The sequence below is a fragment of the Hydractinia symbiolongicarpus genome, chromosome 12, assembly GCF_029227915.1.
Source record: "Hydractinia symbiolongicarpus strain clone_291-10 chromosome 12, HSymV2.1, whole genome shotgun sequence".
Classification (NCBI taxonomy): domain Eukaryota; kingdom Metazoa; phylum Cnidaria; class Hydrozoa; order Anthoathecata; family Hydractiniidae; genus Hydractinia; species Hydractinia symbiolongicarpus.
In genome coordinates, this window is record NC_079886.1 from 28275209 (window position 1) to 28294581 (window position 19373).

Consider the following 19373-nt stretch of genomic DNA (forward strand, 5'->3'; position numbering starts at 1 on the left):
AAACTCATTTTCCGAACGATTTTTTAAATTATTTTTTCACCACTAAAACCCATGAGACTTGTAGTTTTCAAAAATGATTTCATTTTTGATGAGACGCTGAATAAAAGGAGTTTAATCGCCGGCAAACGAAAACCCGGGAGTCCCCGTAAATCCCGGGCTTGACCCGTATAGTCGAATGTATAGAAAGAAAGTAAACTGGGAATAAACTCATTTCCCGAACGATTTTTTAAATTCATTTTATACCACTAAAACGCATAAGACTTGTAGTTTTCAAAAACGATTTCATTCTTGATGAGACGCTGAATAAAAGGAGTTTCATCTCCGGCAAACGAAAACCCGCGCTTTCCCGTAAATCCCAGACTCGGCCCGTATAGTGAAAAGTATACAAAGAAAGTACGCAGGGAGTAAACTCATTTCCCGAACGATTCCTTAAATTATTTTTCACCACTAAAACGCATGAGACTTGTAGTTTTTAAAAATAATTTCGTTTTTGATGAGACGCTGAATAAAAGAAGTTTAATCGCCGGCAAACAAAAACCCGCCATTTCCCGTAAGTTCCGGGTTTGGCCCGTATAGTCGAATGTATACAAAGAAAGTACCCAGGGAGTAAACTCATTTCCCGAAGGATTCTTTAAATTATTTTTTCACCACTAAAACGCATGAGACTTGTAGTTTTCAAAAATGATTTCATTTTTGATGAGACGCTGAATAAAAGAAGTTTAATCTCCGGCAAACGAAAACCAGCGATTTCCCCTAAATCCCGGAACCGGCCCGTATAGTCAAAAGTATACAAAGAAAGTACGCAGGGAGTAAACTCATTTCCCGAACGATTCTTTAAATTATATTTTTACCACTAAAACGCATGACACTTGTAGTTTTCAAAAATGATTTCATTTTTGATGAGACGCTGAATAAAAGAAGTTTAATCGCCGGCAAACGAAAACCCGCGATTTCCCGTAAATCCCGGGCTTGGCCCGTATAGTCGAATGTATACAAAGAAAGTACCCAGGGAGTAAACTCATTTTCCGAACGATTTTTTAAATTATTTTTTTACCACTAGGACGCATGAGACTTGTAGTTTTTAAAAATGATTTCATTTTTGATGAGACGCTGAATAAAAGGAGTTTAATCGCCGGCAAACGAAAACCCGCGCTTTCCCGTATATCCCGGACTCGGCCGTATAGTCGAAAGTATACAAAGAAAGTACCCAGGGAGTAAACTCATTTTCCGAACGATTTTTTAAATTATTTTTTTACCACTAAAACCCATGAGACTTGTAGTTTTCAAAAATGATTTCATTTTTGATGAGACGCTGAATAAAAGGAGTTTAATCGCCGGCAAACGAAAACCCGGGAGTTCCCGTAAATCCCGGGCTTGACCCGTATAGTCGAATGTATAGAAAGAAAGTAAACTGGGAATAAACTCATTTCCCGAACGATTTTTTAAATTCATTTTATACCACTAAAACGCATAAGACTTGTAGTTTTCAAAAACGATTTCATTCTTGATGAGACGCTGAATAAAAGGAGTTTAATCTCCGGCAAACGAAAACCCGCGATTTCCCGTAAATCCCAGACTCGGCCCGTATAGTGAAAAGTATACAAAGAAAGTACGCAGGGAGTAAACTCATTTCCCGAACGATTCCTTAAATTATTTTTCACCACTAAAACGCATGAGACTTGTAGTTTTTAAAAATAATTTCGTTTTTGATGAGACGCTGAATAAAAGAAGTTTAATCGCCGGCAAACAAAAACCCGCCATTTCCCGTAAGTCCCGGGTTCGGCCCGTATAGTCGAATGTATACAAAGAAAGTACCCAGGGAGTAAACTCATTTCCCGAAGGATTCTTTAAATTATTTTTTCACCACTAAAACGCATGAGACTTGTAGTTTTTAAAAATGATTTCATTTTTGATGAGACGCTGAATAAAAGGAGTTTAATCTCCGGCAAACGAAAACCAGCGATTTCCCCTAAATCCCGGAACCGGCCCGTATAGTGAAAAGTATACAAAGAAAGTACGCAGGGAGTAAACTCATTTCCCGAACGATTCCTTAAATTATTTTTCACCACTAAAACGCATGAGACTTGTAGTTTTTAAAAATAATTTCGTTTTTGATGAGACGCTGAATAAAAGAAGTTTAATCGCCGGCAAACAAAAACCCGCCATTTCCCGTAAGTCCCGGGTTCGGCCCGTATAGTCGAATGTATACAAAGAAAGTACCCAGGGAGTAAACTCATTTCCCGAAGGATTCTTTAAATTATTTTTTCACCACTAAAACGCATGAGACTTGTAGTTTTTAAAAATGATTTCATTTTTGATGAGACGCTGAATAAAAGGAGTTTAATCTCCGGCAAACGAAAACCAGCGATTTCCCCTAAATCCCGGAACCGGCCCGTATAGTGAAAAGTATACAAAGAAAGTACGCAGGGAGTAAACTCATTTCCCGAACGATTCCTTAAATTATTTTTCACCACTAAAACGCATGAGACTTGTAGTTTTTAAAAATAATTTCGTTTTTGATGAGACGCTGAATAAAAGAAGTTTAATCGCCGGCAAACAAAAACCCGCCATTTCCCGTAAGTCCCGGGTTTGGCCCGTATAGTCGAATGTATACAAAGAAAGTACCCAGGGAGTAAACTCATTTCCCGAAGGATTCTTTAAATTATTTTTCACCACTAAAACGCATGAGACTTGTAGTTTTCAAAAATGATTTCATTTTTGATGAGACGCTGAATAAAAGGAGTTTAATCTCCGGCAAACGAAAACCAGCGATTTCCCCTAAATCCCGGAACCGGCCCGTATAGTCAAAAGTATACAAAGAAAGTACGCAGGGAGTAAACTCATTTCCCGAACGATTCTTTAAATTATATTTTCACCACTAAAACGCATGACACTTGTAGTTTTCAAAAATGATTTCATTTTTGATGAGCCGCTGAATAAAAGGAGTTTAATCGCCGGCAAACGAAAACCCGGGAGTTCCCGTAAATCCCGGGCTTGACCCGTATAGTCGAATGTATAGAAAGAAAGTAAACTGGGAATAAACTCATTTCCCGAACGATTTTTTAAATTCATTTTATACCACTAAAACGCATAAGACTTGTAGTTTTCAAAAACGATTTCATTCTTGATGAGACGCTGAATAAAAGGAGTTTAATCTCCGGCAAACGAAAACCCGCGATTTCCCGTAAATCCCAGACTCGGCCCGTATAGTGAAAAGTATACAAAGAAAGTACGCAGGGAGTAAACTCATTTCCCGAACGATTCCTTTAATTATTTTTCACCACTAAAACGCATGAGACTTGTAGTTTTTAAAAATAATTTCGTTTTTGATGAGACGCTGAATAAAAGAAGTTTAATCACCGGCAAACAAAACCCCGCCATTTCCCGTAAGTCCCGGGTTTGGCCCGTATAGTCGAATGTATACAAAGAAAGTACCCAGGGAGTAAACTCATTTCCCAAACGATTCTTTAACTTATATTTTCACCACTAAAACGCATGAGACTTGTAATTTTCAAAAATGATTTCATTTTTGATGAGACGCTGAATAAAAGAAGTTTAATCGCCGGCAAACGAAAACCCGCGATTTCCTGTAAATCCCGGGCTTGGCCCGTATAGTCGAATGTATACAAAGAAAGTACCCAGGGAGTAAACTCATTTCCCGAACGATTTTTTAAATTATTTTTTTACCACTAAAACGCATGAGACTTGTAGTTTTCAAAAATGATTTCATTTTTGATGAGACGCTGAATAAAAGGAGTTTAATCGCCGGCAAACGAAAACCCACGATTTCCCGTAAATCCCGGACTCGGCCCGTATAGTCAAAAGTATACAAAGAAAGTACCCAGGGAGTAAACTCATTTCCCGAACGATTCTTTAAATTATTTTTTCACCACTAAAACGCATGAGACTTGTAGTTTTCAAAACTTATTTTTTTTTGATGAGACGCTGAATAAAAGGAGTTTAATCGCCGGCTAACGAAAACCCGCGCTTTCCCGTATATTCCGGACTCGGCCCGTATAGTCGAATGTATACAAAGAAAGTACCCAGGGAGTAAACTCATTTTCCGAACGATTTTTTAAATTATTTTTTCACCACTAAAACGCATGAGACTTGTAGTTTTCAAAAATGATTTCATTTTTGATGAGACGCTGAATAAAAGGAGTTTAATCGCCGGCAAACGAAAACCCGGGAGTTCCCGTAAATCCCGGGCTTGACCCGTATAGTCGAATGTATAGAAAGAAAGTAAACTGGGAATAAACTCATTTCCCGAACGATTTTTTAAATTCATTTTATATCACTAAAACGCATAAGACTTGTAGTTTTCCAAAACGATTTCATTCTTGATGAGACGCTGAATAAAAGGAGTTTAATCTCCGGCAAACGAAAACCCGCGATTTCCCGTAAATCCCAGACTCGTCCCGTATAGTGAAAAGTATACAAAGAAAGTACGCAGGGAGTAAACTCATTTCCCGAACGATTCCTTAAATTATTTTTCACCACTAAAACGCATGAGACTTGTAGTTTTTAAAAATAATTTCGTTTTTGATGAGACGCTGAATAAAAGAAGTTTATTCGCCGGCAAACAAAAACCCGCCATTTCCGGTAAGTCCCGGGCTTGGCCCGTATAGTCGAATGTATACAAAGAAAGTACCCAGGGAGTAAACTTATTTCCCGAAGGATTCTTTAAATTATTTTTTCACCGCTAAAACGCATGAGACTTGTAGTTTTCAAAAATGATTTCATTTTTGATGAGACGCTGAATAAAAGGAGATTAATCTCCGGCAAACGAAAACCCGCGATTTCCCCTAAATCCCGGAACCGGCCCGTATAGTCAAAAGTATACAAAGAAAGTACGCAGGGAGTAAACTCATTTCCCGAACGATTCTTTAAATTATATTTTCACCACTAAAACGCATGACACTTGTAGTTTTCAAAAATGATTTCATTTTTGATGAGACGCTGATTAAAAGAAGTTTAATCGCCGGCAAACGAAAACCCGCGATTTCCCGTAAATCCCGGGCTTAGCCCGTATAGTCGAATGTATACAAAGAAAGTACTCAGGGAGTAAACTCATTTCCCGAACGATTTTTTAAATTATTTTTTTACCACTAGGACGCATGAGACTTGTAGTTTTTAAAAATGATTTCATTTTTGATGAGACGCTGAATAAAAGGAGTTTAATCGCCGGCAAACGAAAACCCGCGCTTTCCCGTATATCCCGGACTCGGCCGTATAGTCGAAAGTATACAAAGAAAGTACCCAGGGAGTAAACTCATTTTCCGAACGATTTTTTAAATTATTTTTTCACCACTAAAACACATGAGACTTGTAGTTTTCAAAAATGATTTCAGTTTTGATGAGACGCTGAATAAAAAGAGTTTAATCGCCGGCAAACGAAAACCCGGGAGTTCCCGTAAATCCCGGGCTTAACCCGCATAGTCGAATGTATAGAAAGAAAGTAAACTGGGAGTAAACTCATTTCCCGAACGATTTTTTAAATTATTTTTTTACCACTAAGACGCATGAGACTTGTAGTTTTCAAAACTGATTTCATTTTTGATGAGACGCTGAATAAAATGAGTTTAATCGCCGGCAAACGAAAACCCGCGCTTTCCCGTATATCCCGGACTCGGCCCGTATAGTCGAATGTATACAAAGAAAGTACCCAGGGAGTAAACTCATTTTCCGAACGATTTTTTAAATTCATTTTTTACCACTAAAACGCATAAGACTTGTAGTTTTCAAAAACGATTTCATTCTTGATGAGAAGCTGAATAAAAGGTGTTTAATCTCCGGCAAACGAAAACCCGCGATTTCCCGTAAATCCCAGACTCGGCCCGTATAGTGAAAAGTATACAAAAAAAGTACGCAGGGAGTAAACTCATTTCCCGAACGATTCCTTAAATTATTTTTCACCACTAAAACGCATGAGACTTGTAGTTTTTAAAAATAATTTCGTTTTTGATGAGACGCTGAATAAAAGAAGTTTAATCGCCGGCAAACAAAAACCCGCCATTTCCCGTAAGTCCCGGGCTTGGCCCGTATAGTCGAATGTATACAAAGAAAGTACCCAGGGAGTAAACTCATTTCGCGAAGGATTCTTTAAATTATTTTTTCACCACTAAAACGCATGAGACTTGTAGTTTATAAAAATGATTTCATTTTTGATGAGACGCTGAATAAAAGGAGTTTAATCTCCGGCAAACGAAAACCCGCGATTTCCCCTAAATCCCTGAACCGGCCCGTATAGTCAAAAGTATACAAAGAAAGTACGCAGGGAGTAAACTCATTTCCCGAACGATTCTTTAAATTATATTTTCACCACTAAAACGCATGACACTTGTAGTTTTCAAAAATGATTTCATTTTTGATGAGACGCTGAATAAAAGAAGTTTAATCGCCGGTAAACGAAAACCCGCGATTTCCCGTAAATCCCGGGCTTGGCCCGTATAGTCGAATGTATACAAAGAAAGTACCCAGGGAGTAAACTCATTTCCCGAACGATTTTTTAAATTATTTTTTTACCACTAGGACGCATGAGACTTGTAGTTTTTAAAAATGATTTCATTTTTGATGAGACGCTGAATAAAAGGAGTTTAATCGCCGGCAAACGAGAACCCGCGCTTTCCCGTATATCCCGGACTCGGCCGTATAGTCGAAAGTATACAAAGAAAGTACCCAGGGAGTAAACTCATTTTCCGAACGATTTTTTAAATTATTTTTTCACCACTAAAACACATGAGAATTGTAGTTTTCAAAAACGATTTCATTCTTGATGAGACGCTGAATAAAAGAAGTTTAATCGCCGGCAAACAAAAACCCGCCATTTCCCGTAAGTCCCGGGCTTGGCCCGTATAGTCGAATGTATACAAAGAAAGTACCCAGGGAGTAAACTCATTTCGCGAAGGATTCTTTAAATTATTTTTTCACCACTAAAACGCAGGAGACTTGTAGTTTTCAAAAATGATTTTATTTTTGATGAGACGCTGAATAAAAGGAGTTTAATCTCCGGCAAACGAAAACCCGCGATTTCCCCTAAATCCCATAACCGGCCCGTATAGTCAAAAGTATACAAAGAAAGTACGCAGGGAGTAAACTCATTTCCCGAACGATTCTTTAAATTATATTTTCACCACTAAAACGCATGACACTTGTAGTTTTCAAAAATGATTTCATTTTTGATGAGACGCTGAATAAAAGAAGTTTAATCGCCGGCAAACGAGAACTCGCGCTTTCCCGTATATCCCGGACTCGGCCGTATAGTCGAAAGTATACCAAGAAAGTACCCAGGGAGTAAACTCATTTTCCGAACGATTTTTTAAATTATTTTTTCACCACTAAAACACATGAGAATTGTAGTTTTCAAAAACGATTTCATTCTTGATGAGACGCTGAATAAAAGGTGTTTAATCTCCGGCAAACGAAAACCCGCGATTTCCCGTAAATCCCAGACTCGGCCCGTATAGTGAAAAGTATACAAAAAAAGTACGCAGGGAGTAAACTCATTTCCCGAACGATTCCTTAAATTATTTTTCACCACTAAAACGCATGAGACTTGTAGTTTTTAAAAATAATTTCGTTTTTGATGAGACGCTGAATAAAAGAAGTTTAATCGCCGGCAAACAAAAACCCGCCATTTCCCGTAAGTCCCGGGCTTGGCCCGTATAGTCGAATGTATACAAAGAAAGTACCCAGGGAGTAAACTCATTTCGCGAAGGATTCTTTAAATTATTTTTTCACCACTAAAATGCATGAGACTTGTAGTTTTCAAAAATGATTTCATTTTTGATGAGACGCTGAATAAAAGGAGTTTAACCTCCGGCAAACGAAAACCCGCGATTTCCCCTAAATCCCGGAACCGGCCCGTATAGTCAAAAGTATACAAAGAAAGTACGCAGGGAGTAAACTCATTTCCCGAACGATTCTTTAAATTATATTTTCACCACTAAAACGCATGACACTTGTAGTTTTCAAAAATGATTTCATTTTTGATAAGACGCTGAATAAAAGAAGTTTAATCGCCGGCAAACGAAAACCCGCGATTTCCCGTAAATCCCGGGCTTGGCCCGTATAGTCGAATGTTTACAAAGAAAGTACCCAGGGAGTAAACTCATTTTCCGAACGATTTTTTAAATTATTTTTTCACCACTAAAACACATGAGAATTGAAGTTTTCAAAAGTGATTTCATTCTTGATGAGACGCTGAATAAAAGGAGTTTAATCTCCGGCAAACGAAAACCCGCGATTTCCCGTAAATCCCAGACTCGGCCAGTATAGTCAAATGTATACAAAGAAAGTACGCAGGGAGTAAACTCATTTTCCGAACGATTCTTTAAATTATTTTTCACCACTTAAACGCATGAGACTTGTAGTTTTCAAAAATAATTTCATTTTTGATGAGACGCTGAATAAAAGAAGTTTAATCGCCGGCAAACGAAAACCCGCGATTTCCCGTAAATCCCGGGCTTGGCCCGTATAGTCGAATGTATACAAAGAAAGTACCCAGGGAGTAAACTCATTTCCCGAACGATTTTTTAAATTATTTTTTACCACTAAGACGCATGAGACTTGTAGTTTTCAAATATGATTTCATTTTTGATGAGACGCTGAATAAAAGGAGTTTAATCGCCGGCAAACGAAAACCCGCGATTTCCCGTAAATCCCGGACTCGGCCCGTATAGTCAAAAGTATACAAAGAAAGTACCCAGGGAGTAAACTCATTTCCCGAACGATTCTTTAAATTATATTTTCACCACTAAAACGCATGACACTTGTAGTTTTCAAAAATGATTTCATTTTTGATAAGACGCTGAATAAAAGAAGTTTAATCGCCGGCAAACGAAAACCCGCGATTTCCCGTAAATCCGGGGCTTGGCCCGTATAGTCGAATGTTTACAAAGAAAGTACCCAGGGAGTAAACTCATTTCCCGAACGATTTTTTAAATTATTTTTTTACCACTAGGACGCATGAGACTTGTAGTTTTTAAAAATGATTTCATTTTTGATGAGACGCTGAATAAAAGGAGTTTAATCGCCGGCAAACGAGAACCCGCGCTTTCCCGTATATCCCGGACTCGGCCGTATAGTCGAAAGTATACAAAGAAAGTACCCAGGGAGTAAACTCATTTTCCGAACGATTTTTTAAATTATTTTTTCACCACTAAAACACATGAGAATTGAAGTTTTCAAAAATGGTTTCAGTTTTGATGAGACGCTGAATAAAAAGAGTTTAATCGCCGGCAAACGAAAACCTGGGAGTTCCCGTAAATCCCGGGCTTAACCCGCATAGTCGAATGTATAGAAAGAAAGTAAACTGGGAATAAACTCATTTCCCGAACGATTTTTTAAATTATTTTTTTACCACTAAGACGCATGAGACTTGTAGTTTTCAAAACTGATTTCATTTTTGATGAGACGCTGAATAAAAGGTGTTTAATCGCCGGCAAACGAAAACCCGGGAGTTCCCGTAAATCCCGGGCTTGACCCGTATAGTCGAATGTATAGAAAGAAAGTAAACTGGGAGTAAACTCATTTCTCGAACGATTTTTTAAATTAATTCTTTACCACTAAATCGCATAAGACTTGTAGTTTTCAAAAATGATTTCATTCTTGATGAGACGCTGAATAAAAGGAGTTTAATCTCCGGCAAACGAAAACCCGCGATTTCCCGTAAATCCCAGACTCGGCCAGTATAGTCAAATGTATACAAAGAAAGTACGCAGGGAGTAAACTCATTTCCCGAACGATTCTTTAAATTATTTTTCACAACTTAAACGCATGAGACTTGTAGTTTTCAAAAATAATTTCATTTTTGATGAGACGCTGAATAAAAGAAGTTTAATCGCCGGCCAACGAAAACCCGCGATTTCCCGTAAATCCCGGGCTTGGCCCGTATAGTCGAATGTATACAAAGAAAGTACCCAGGGAGTAAACTCATTTCCCGAACGATTTTTTAAATTATTTTTTACCACTAAGACGCATGAGACTTGTAGTTTTCAAATATGATTTCATTTTTGATGAGACGCTGAATAAAAGGAGTTTAATCGCCGGCAAACGAAAACCCGCGATTTCCCGTAAATCCCGGACTCGGCCCGTATAGTCAAAAGTATACAAAGAAAGTACCCAGGGAGTAAACTCATTTCCCGAACGATTCTTTAAATCATTTTTCCACCACTAAAACGCATAAGACTTGTAGTTTTGAAAACTGATTTCATTTTTGATGAGACGATGAATAAAAGGAGTTTAATCTCCGGCAAACGAAAACCTGCGATTTACCCTAAATCCCGGAACCGGCCGGTATATTCGAATGTATACAAAGAAAGTACGCTGGGAATAAACTCATTTCCCGAACGATTCTTTAAATTATATTTTCACCACTAAAACGCATGAGTCTTGTAGTTTTCAAAAATGATTTCATTTTTGATGAGACGCTGAATAAAAGAAGTTTAATCGCCGGCAAACGAAAACCCGCGATTTCCCGTAAATCCCGGGCTTGGCCCGTATAGTCGAATGTATACAAAAAAAGTACCCAGGGAGTAAACTCATTTCCCGAACGATTTTTTAAATTAATTTTTTACCACTAAATCGCATAAGACTTGTAGTTTTCAAAAATGATTTCATTCTTGATGAGACGCTGAATAAAAGGAGTTTAATCTCCGGCAAACGAAAACCCGCGATTTCCCGTAAATCCCAGACTCGGCCCGTATAGTCAAATGTATACAAAGAAAGTACGCAGGGAGTAAACTCATTTCCCGAACGATTCTTTAAATTATTTTTCACCACTTAAACGCATGAGACTTGTAGTTTTCAAAAATAATTTCATTTTTGATGAGACGCTGAATAAAAGAAGTTTAATCGCCGGCAAACAAAAACCCGCGATTTCCCGTAAATCCCGGGCTTGGCCCGTATAGTCGAATGTATACAAAGAAAGTACCCAGGGAGTAAACTCATTTCCCGAACGATTTTTTAAATTATTTTTTACCACTAAGACGCATGAGACTTGTAGTTTTCAAATATGATTTCATTTTTGATGAGACGCTGAATAAAAGGAGTTTAATCGCCGGCAAACGAAAACCCGCGATTTCCCGTAAATCCCGGACTCGGCCCGTATAGTCAAAAGTATACAAAGAAAGTACCCAGGGAGTAAACTCATTTCCCGAACGATTCTTTAAATCATTTTTCCACCACTAAAACGCATAAGACTTGTAGTTTTGAAAACTGATTTCATTTTTGATGAGACGATGAATAAAAGGAGTTTAATCTCCGGCAAACGAAAACCCGCGATTTACCCTAAATCCCGGAACCGGCCGGTATAGTCGAATGTATACAAAGAAAGTACGCTGGGAATAAACTCATTTCCCGAACGATTCTTTAAATTATATTTTCACCACTAAAACGCATGAGTCTTGTAGTTTTCAAAAATGATTTCATTTTTGATGAGACGCTGAATAAAAGAAGTTTAATCGCCGGCAAACGAAAACCCGCGATTTCCCGTAAATCCCGGGCTTGGCCCGTATAGTCGAATGTATACAAAAAAAGTACCCAGGGAGTAAACTCATTTCCCGAACGATTTTTTAAATTATTTTTTTACCACTAAGACGCATGAGACTTGTAGTTTTCAAAAATGATTTCATTTTTGATGAGACGCTGAATAAAAGGAGTTTAATCGCCGGCAAAGGAAAACCCGCGATTTCCCGTAAATCCCGGACTCGGCCGGTATAGTCGAATGTATACAAAGAAAGTACGCTGGGAATAAACTCATTTCCCGAACGATTCTTTAAATTATATTTTCACCACTAAAACGCATGAGTCTTGTAGTTTTCAAAAATGATTTCATTTTTGATGAGACGCTGAATAAAAGAAGTTTAATCGCCGGCAAACGAAAACCCGCGATTTCCCGTAAATCCCGGGCTTGGCCCGTATAGTCGAATGTATACAAAGAAAGTACCCAGGGAGTAAACTCATTTCCCGAACGATTTTTTAAATTATTTTTTTACCACTAAAACGCATGAGACTTGTAGTTTTCAAAAATGATTTCATTTTTGATGAGACGCTGAATAAAAGGAGTTTAATCGCCGGCAAACGAAAACCCGCGATTTCCCGTAAATCCCGGACTCGGCCCGTATAGTCAAATGTATACAAAGAAAGTACGCAGGGAGTAAACTCATTTCCCGAACGATTCTTTAAATTATTTTTCACCACTTAAACGCATGAGACTTGTAGTTTTCAAAAATAATTTCATTTTTGATGAGACGCTGAATAAAAGAAGTTTAATCGCCGGCAAACGAAAACCCGCGATTTCCCGTAAATCCCGGGCTTGGCCCGTATAGTCGAATGTATACAAAGAAAGTACCCAGGGAGTAAACTCATTTCCCGAACGATTCTTTAAATCATTTTTCCACCACTAAAACGCATAAGACTTGTAGTTTTGAAAACTGATTTCATTTTTGATGAGACGATGAATAAAAGGAGTTTAATCTCCGGCAAACGAAAACCCGCGATTTACCCTAAATCCCGGAACCGGCCGGTATAGTCGAATGTATACAAAGAAAGTACGCTGGGAATAAACTCATTTCCCGAACGATTCTTTAAATTATATTTTCACCACTAAAACGCATGAGTCTTGTAGTTTTCAAAAATGATTTCATTTTTGATGAGACGCTGAATAAAAGAAGTTTAATCGCCGGCAAACGAAAACCCGCGATTTCCCGTAAATCCCGGGCTTGGCCCGTATAGTCGAATGTATACAAAAAAAGTACCCAGGGAGTAAACTCATTTCCCGAACGATTTTTTAAATTATTTTTTTACCACTTAGACGCATGAGACTTGTAGTTTTCAAAAATGATTTCATTTTTGATGAGACGCTGAATAAAAGGAGTTTAATCGCCGGCAAAGGAAAACCCGCGATTTCCTGTAAATCCCGGACTCGGCCCGTATAGTCAAAAGTATACAAAGAAAGTACCCAGGGAGTAAACTCATTTCCCGAACGATTCTTTAAATTATTTTTTCACCACTAAAACGCATGAGACTTAAAGTTTTCAAAACTGATTTCATTTTTGATGAGACGCTGAATAAAAGGAGTTTAATCGCCGGCAAACGAAAACCCGCGATTTCCCGTAAATCCCGGACTCGGCCCGTATAGTCAAAAGTATACAAAGAAAGTACCCAGGGAGTAAACTCATTTCCCGAACGATTTTTTAAATTATTTTTTTACCACTAAGACGCATGAGACTTGTAGTTTTCAAAAATGATTTCATTTTTGATGAGACGCTGAATAAAAAGAGTTTAATCGCCGGTAAACGAAAACCCGGGAGTTCCCGTAAATCCCGGGCTTGACCCGTATAGTCGAATGTATAGAAAGAAAGTACCCAGGGAGTAAACTCATTTCCCGAACGATTTTTTAAATTATTTTTTTACCACTAAGACGCATGAGACTTGTAGTTTTCAAAAATGATTTTATTTTTGATGAGACGCTGAATAAAAGGAGTTTAATCGCCGGCAAACGAAAACCCGCGCTTTCCCGTATATCCCGGACTCGGCCCGTATAGTCGAATGTATACAAAGAAAGTACCCAGGGAGTAAACTCATTTTCCGAACGATTTTTTAAATTATTTTTTCACCACTAAAACGCATGAGACTTGTAGTTTTCAAAAATGATTTCATTTTTGATGAGACGCTGAATAAAAAGAGTTTAATCGCCGGCAAACGAAAACCCGGGAGTTCCCGTAAATCCCGGGCTTGACCCGTATAGTGGAATGTATAGAAAGAAAGTACCCAGGGAGTAAACTCATTTCCCGAACGATTTTTTAAATTATTTTTTTACCACTAAGACGCATGAGACTTGTAGTTTTCAAAAATGATTTCATTTTTGATGAGACGCTGAATAAAAGGAGTTTAATCGCCGGCAACCGAAAACCCGCGATTTCCCGTAAATCCCGGACTCGGCCCGTATAGTCAAAAGTGTACAAAGAAAGTACCCAGGGAGTAAACTCATTTCCCGAACGATTTTTTAAATTATTTTTTTACCACTAAGACGCATAAGACTTGTAGTTTTCAAAAATGATTTCATTTTTGATGAGACGCTGAATAAAAGGAGTTTAAGCGCCGGCAAACGAAAACCTGCGATTTCCCGTATATCCCGGACTCGGCCGGTATAGTCGAATGTATACAAAGAAAGTACCCAGGAAGTAAACTCATTTTCCGAACGATTTTTTAAATTATTTTTTCACTACTAAAACGCATGAGACTTGTAGTTTTCAAAAATAATTTCATTTTTGATGAGACGCTGAATAAAAGAAGTTTAATCGCCGGCAAACGAAAACCCGCGATTTCCCGTAAATCCCGGGCTTGGCCCGTATAGTCGAATGTATACAAAGAATGTACCCAGGGAGTAAACTCATTTCCCGAACGATTTTTTAAATTATTTTTTACCACTAAGACGCATGAGACTTGTAGTTTTCAAATATGATTTCATTTTTGATGAGACGCTGAATAAAAGGAGTTTAATCGCCGCCAAACGAAAACCCGCGATTTCCCGTAAATCCCGGACTCGGCCCGTATAGTCAAAAGTATACAAAGAAAGTACCCAGGGAGTAAACTCATTTCCCGAACGATTCTTTAAATTATTTTTTCACCACTAAAACGCATGAGACTTATAGTTTTTAAAACTGATTTCATTTTTGATGAGACGCTGAATAAAAGGAGTTGAATCGCCGGCAAACGAAAACCCGCGCTTTCCCGTATATCCCAGACTCGGCCCGTATAGTCGAATGTATACAAAGAAAGTACCCAGGGAGTAAACTCATTTTCCGAACGATTTTTTAAATTATTTTTTCACCACTAAAACGCATGAGACTTGTAGTTTTCAAAAATGATTTCATTTTTGATGAGACGCTGAATAAAAAGAGTTTAATCGCCGGTAAACGAAAACCCGGGAGTTCCCGTAAATCCCGGGCTTGACCCGTATAGTCGAATGTATAGAAAGAAAGTACCCAGGGAGTAAACTCATTTCCCGAACGATTTTTTAAATTATTTTTTTACCACTAAGACGCATGAGACTTGTAGTTTTCAAAAATGATTTCATTTTTGATGAGGCGCTGAATAAAAGGAGTTTAATCGCCGGCAAACGAAAACCCGCGCTTTCCCGTATATCCCGGACTCGGCCCGTATAGTCGAATGTATACAAAGAAAGTACCCAGGGAGTAAACTCATTTTCCGAACGATTTTTTAAATTATTTTTTCACCACTAAAACGCATGAGACTTGTAGTTTTCAAAAATGATTTCATTTTTGATGAGACGCTGAATAAAAAGAGTTTAATCGCCGGCAAACAAAAACCCGGGAGTTCCCGTAAATCCCGGGCTTGATCCGTATAATGGAATGTATAGAAAGAAAGTACCCAGGGAGTAAACTCATTTCCCGAACGATTTTTTAAATTATTTTTTAACACTAAGACGCATGAGACTTGTAGTTTTCAAAAATGATTTCATTTTTGATGAGACGCTGAATAAAAGGAGTTTAATCGCCGGCAAACGAAAACCCGCGATTTCCCGTAAATCCCGGACTCGGCCCGTATAGTCAAAAGTATACAAATAAAGTGCCCAGGGAGTAAACTGATTTCCCGAACGATTTTTTAAATTATTTTTTTACCACTAAGACGCATGAGACTTGTAGTTTTCAAAAATGATTTCATTTTTGATGAGACGCTGAATAAAAGGAGTTTAATCGCCGGCAAACGAAAACCTGCGATTTCCCGTATATCCCGGACTCGGCCGGTATAGTCGAATGTATACAAAGAAAGTACCCAGGGAGTAAACTCATTTTCCGAACGATTTTTTAAATTATTTTTTCACTACTAAAACGCATGAGACTTGTAGTTTTCAAAAATAATTTCATTTTTGATGAGACGCTGAATAAAAGAAGTTTAATCGCCGGCAAACGAAAACCCGCGATTTCCCGTAAATCCCGGACTCGGCCCGTATAGTCAAAAGTATACAAAGAAAGTACCCAGGGAGTAAACTCATTTCCCGAACGATTCTTTAAATCATTTTTCCACCACTAAAACGCATAAGACTTGTAGTTTTCAAAAATGATTTCATTTTTGATGAGACGATGAATAAAAGGAGTTTAATCTCAGGCAAACGAAAACCCGCGATTTACCCTAAATCCCGGAACCGGCCGGTATAGTCGAATGTATACAAAGAAAGTACGCAGGGAATAAACTCATTTCCCGAACGATTCTTTAAACTATATTTTCACCACTAAAACGCATGAGTGTTGTAGTTTTCAAAAATGATTTCATTTTTGATGAGACGCTGAATAAAAGAAGTTTAATAGCCGGCAAACGAAAACCCGCGATTTCCCGTAAATCCCAGACTCGGCCCGTATAGTCGAATGTATACAAAGAAAGTACCCAGGGAGTAAACTCATTTTCCGAACGATTTTTTAAATTATTTTTTCACCACTAAAACGCATGAGACTTGTAGTTTTCAAAAATGATTTCATTTTTGATGAGACGCTGAATAAAAAGAGTTTAATCGCCGGTAAACGAAAACCCGGGAGTTCCCGTAAATCCCGGGCTTGACCCGTATAGTCGAATGTATAGAAAGAAAGTACCCAGGGAGTAAACTCATTTCCCGAACGATTTTTTAAATTATTTTTTTACCACTAAGACGCATGAGACTTGTAGTTTTCAAAAATGATTTCATTTTTGATGAGGCGCTGAATAAAAGGAGTTTAATCGCCGGCAAACGAAAACCCGCGCTTTCCCGTATATCCCGGACTCGGCCCGTATAGTCGAATGTATACAAAGAAAGTACCCAGGGAGTAAACTCATTTTCCGAACGATTTTTTAAATTATTTTTTCACCACTAAAACGCATGAGACTTGTAGTTTTCAAAAATGATTTCATTTTTGATGAGACGCTGAATAAAAAGAGTTTAATCGCCGGCAAACAAAAACCCGGGAGTTCCCGTAAATCCCGGGCTTGATCCGTATAATGGAATGTATAGAAAGAAAGTACCCAGGGAGTAAACTCATTTCCCGAACGATTTTTTAAATTATTTTTTAACACTAAGACGCATGAGACTTGTAGTTTTCAAAAATGATTTCATTTTTGATGAGACGCTGAATAAAAGGAGTTTAATCGCCGGCAAACGAAAACCCGCGATTTCCCGTAAATCCCGGACTCGGCCCGTATAGTCAAAAGTATACAAATAAAGTGCCCAGGGAGTAAACTGATTTCCCGAACGATTTTTTAAATTATTTTTTTACCACTAAGACGCATGAGACTTGTAGTTTTCAAAAATGATTTCATTTTTGATGAGACGCTGAATAAAAGGAGTTTAATCGCCGGCAAACGAAAACCTGCGATTTCCCGTATATCCCGGACTCGGCCGGTATAGTCGAATGTATACAAAGAAAGTACCCAGGGAGTAAACTCATTTTCCGAACGATTTTTTAAATTATTTTTTCACTACTAAAACGCATGAGACTTGTAGTTTTCAAAAATAATTTCATTTTTGATGAGACGCTGAATAAAAGAAGTTTAATCGCCGGCAAACGAAAACCCGCGATTTCCCGTAAATCCCGGACTCGGCCCGTATAGTCAAAAGTATACAAAGAAAGTACCCAGGGAGTAAACTCATTTCCCGAACGATTCTTTAAATCATTTTTCCACCACTAAAACGCATAAGACTTGTAGTTTTCAAAAATGATTTCATTTTTGATGAGACGATGAATAAAAGGAGTTTAATCTCAGGCAAACGAAAACCCGCGATTTACCCTAAATCCCGGAACCGGCCGGTATAGTCGAATGTATACAAAGAAAGTACGCAGGGAATAAACTCATTTCCCGAACGATTCTTTAAACTATATTTTCACCACTAAAACGCATGAGTGTTGTAGTTTTCAAAAATGATTTCATTTTTGATGAGACGCTGAATAAAAGAAGTTTAATAGCCGGCAAACGAAAACCCGCGATTTCCCGTAAATCCCGGGCTTGGCCCGTATAGTCGAATGTATACAAAGAAAGTACCCAGGGAGTAAACTCATTTCCCAAACGATTTTTTAAATTATTTTTTTACCACTAAGACGCATGAGACTTGTAGTTTTCAAATATGAATTCATTTTTGATGAGACGCTGAATAAAAGGAGTTTAATCGCCGGCAAACGAAAACCCGCGATTTCCCGTAAATCCTGGACTCGGCCCGTATAGTCAAAAGCATACAAAGAAAGTACCCAGGGAGTAAACTCATTTCCCGAACGATTCTTTAAATCATTTTTCCACCACTAAAACGCATAAGACTTGTAGTTTTGAAAACTGATTTCATTTTTGATGATACGATGAATAAAAGGAGTTTAATCTCCGGCAAACGAAAACCCGCGATTTACCCTAAATCCCGGAACCGGCCGGTATAGTCGAATGTATACAAAGAAAGTACGCTGGGAATAAACTCATTTCCCGAACGATTCTTTAAATTATATTTTCACCACTAACACGCATGAGACTTATAGTTTTCAAAACTGATTTCATTTTTGATGAGACGCTGAATAAAAGGAGTTTAATCGCCGGCAAACGAAAACCCGCGCTTTCCCGTATATCCCGGACTCGGCCCGTATAGTCGAATGTATACAAAGAAAGTACCCAGGGAGTAAACTCATTTTCCGAACGATTTTTTAAATTATTTTTTCACCACTAAAACGCATGAGACTTGTAGTTTTCAAAAATGATTTCATTTTTGATGAGACGCTGAATAAAAAGAGTTTAATCGCCGGTAAACGAAAACCCGGGAGTTCCCGTAAATCCCGGGCTTGACCCGTATAGTCGAATGTATAGAAAGAAAGTACCCAGGGAGTAAACTCATTTCCCGAACGATTTTTTAAATTATTTTTTTACCACTAAGACGCATGAGACTTGTAGTTTTCAAAAATGATTTCATTTTTGATGAGACGCTGAATAAAAGGAGTTTAATCGCCGGCAAACGAAAACCCGCGCTTTCCCGTATATCCCGGACTCGGCCCGTATAGTCGAATGTATACAAAGAAAGTACCCAGGGAGTAAACTCATTTTCCGAACGATTTTTTAAATTATTTTTTCACCACTAAAAAGCATGAGACTTGTAGTTTTCAAAAATGATTTCATTTTTGATGAGACGCTGAATAAAAAGAGTTTAATCGCCGGCAAACGAAAACCCGGGAGTTCCCGTAAATCCCGGGCTTGACCCGTATAGTGGAATGTATAGAAAGAAAGTACCCAGGGAGTAAACTCATTTCCCGAACGATTTTTTAAATTATTTTTTTACCACTAAGACGCATGAGACTTGTAGTTTTCAAAAATGATTTCATTTTTGATGAGACGCTGAATAAAAGGAGTTT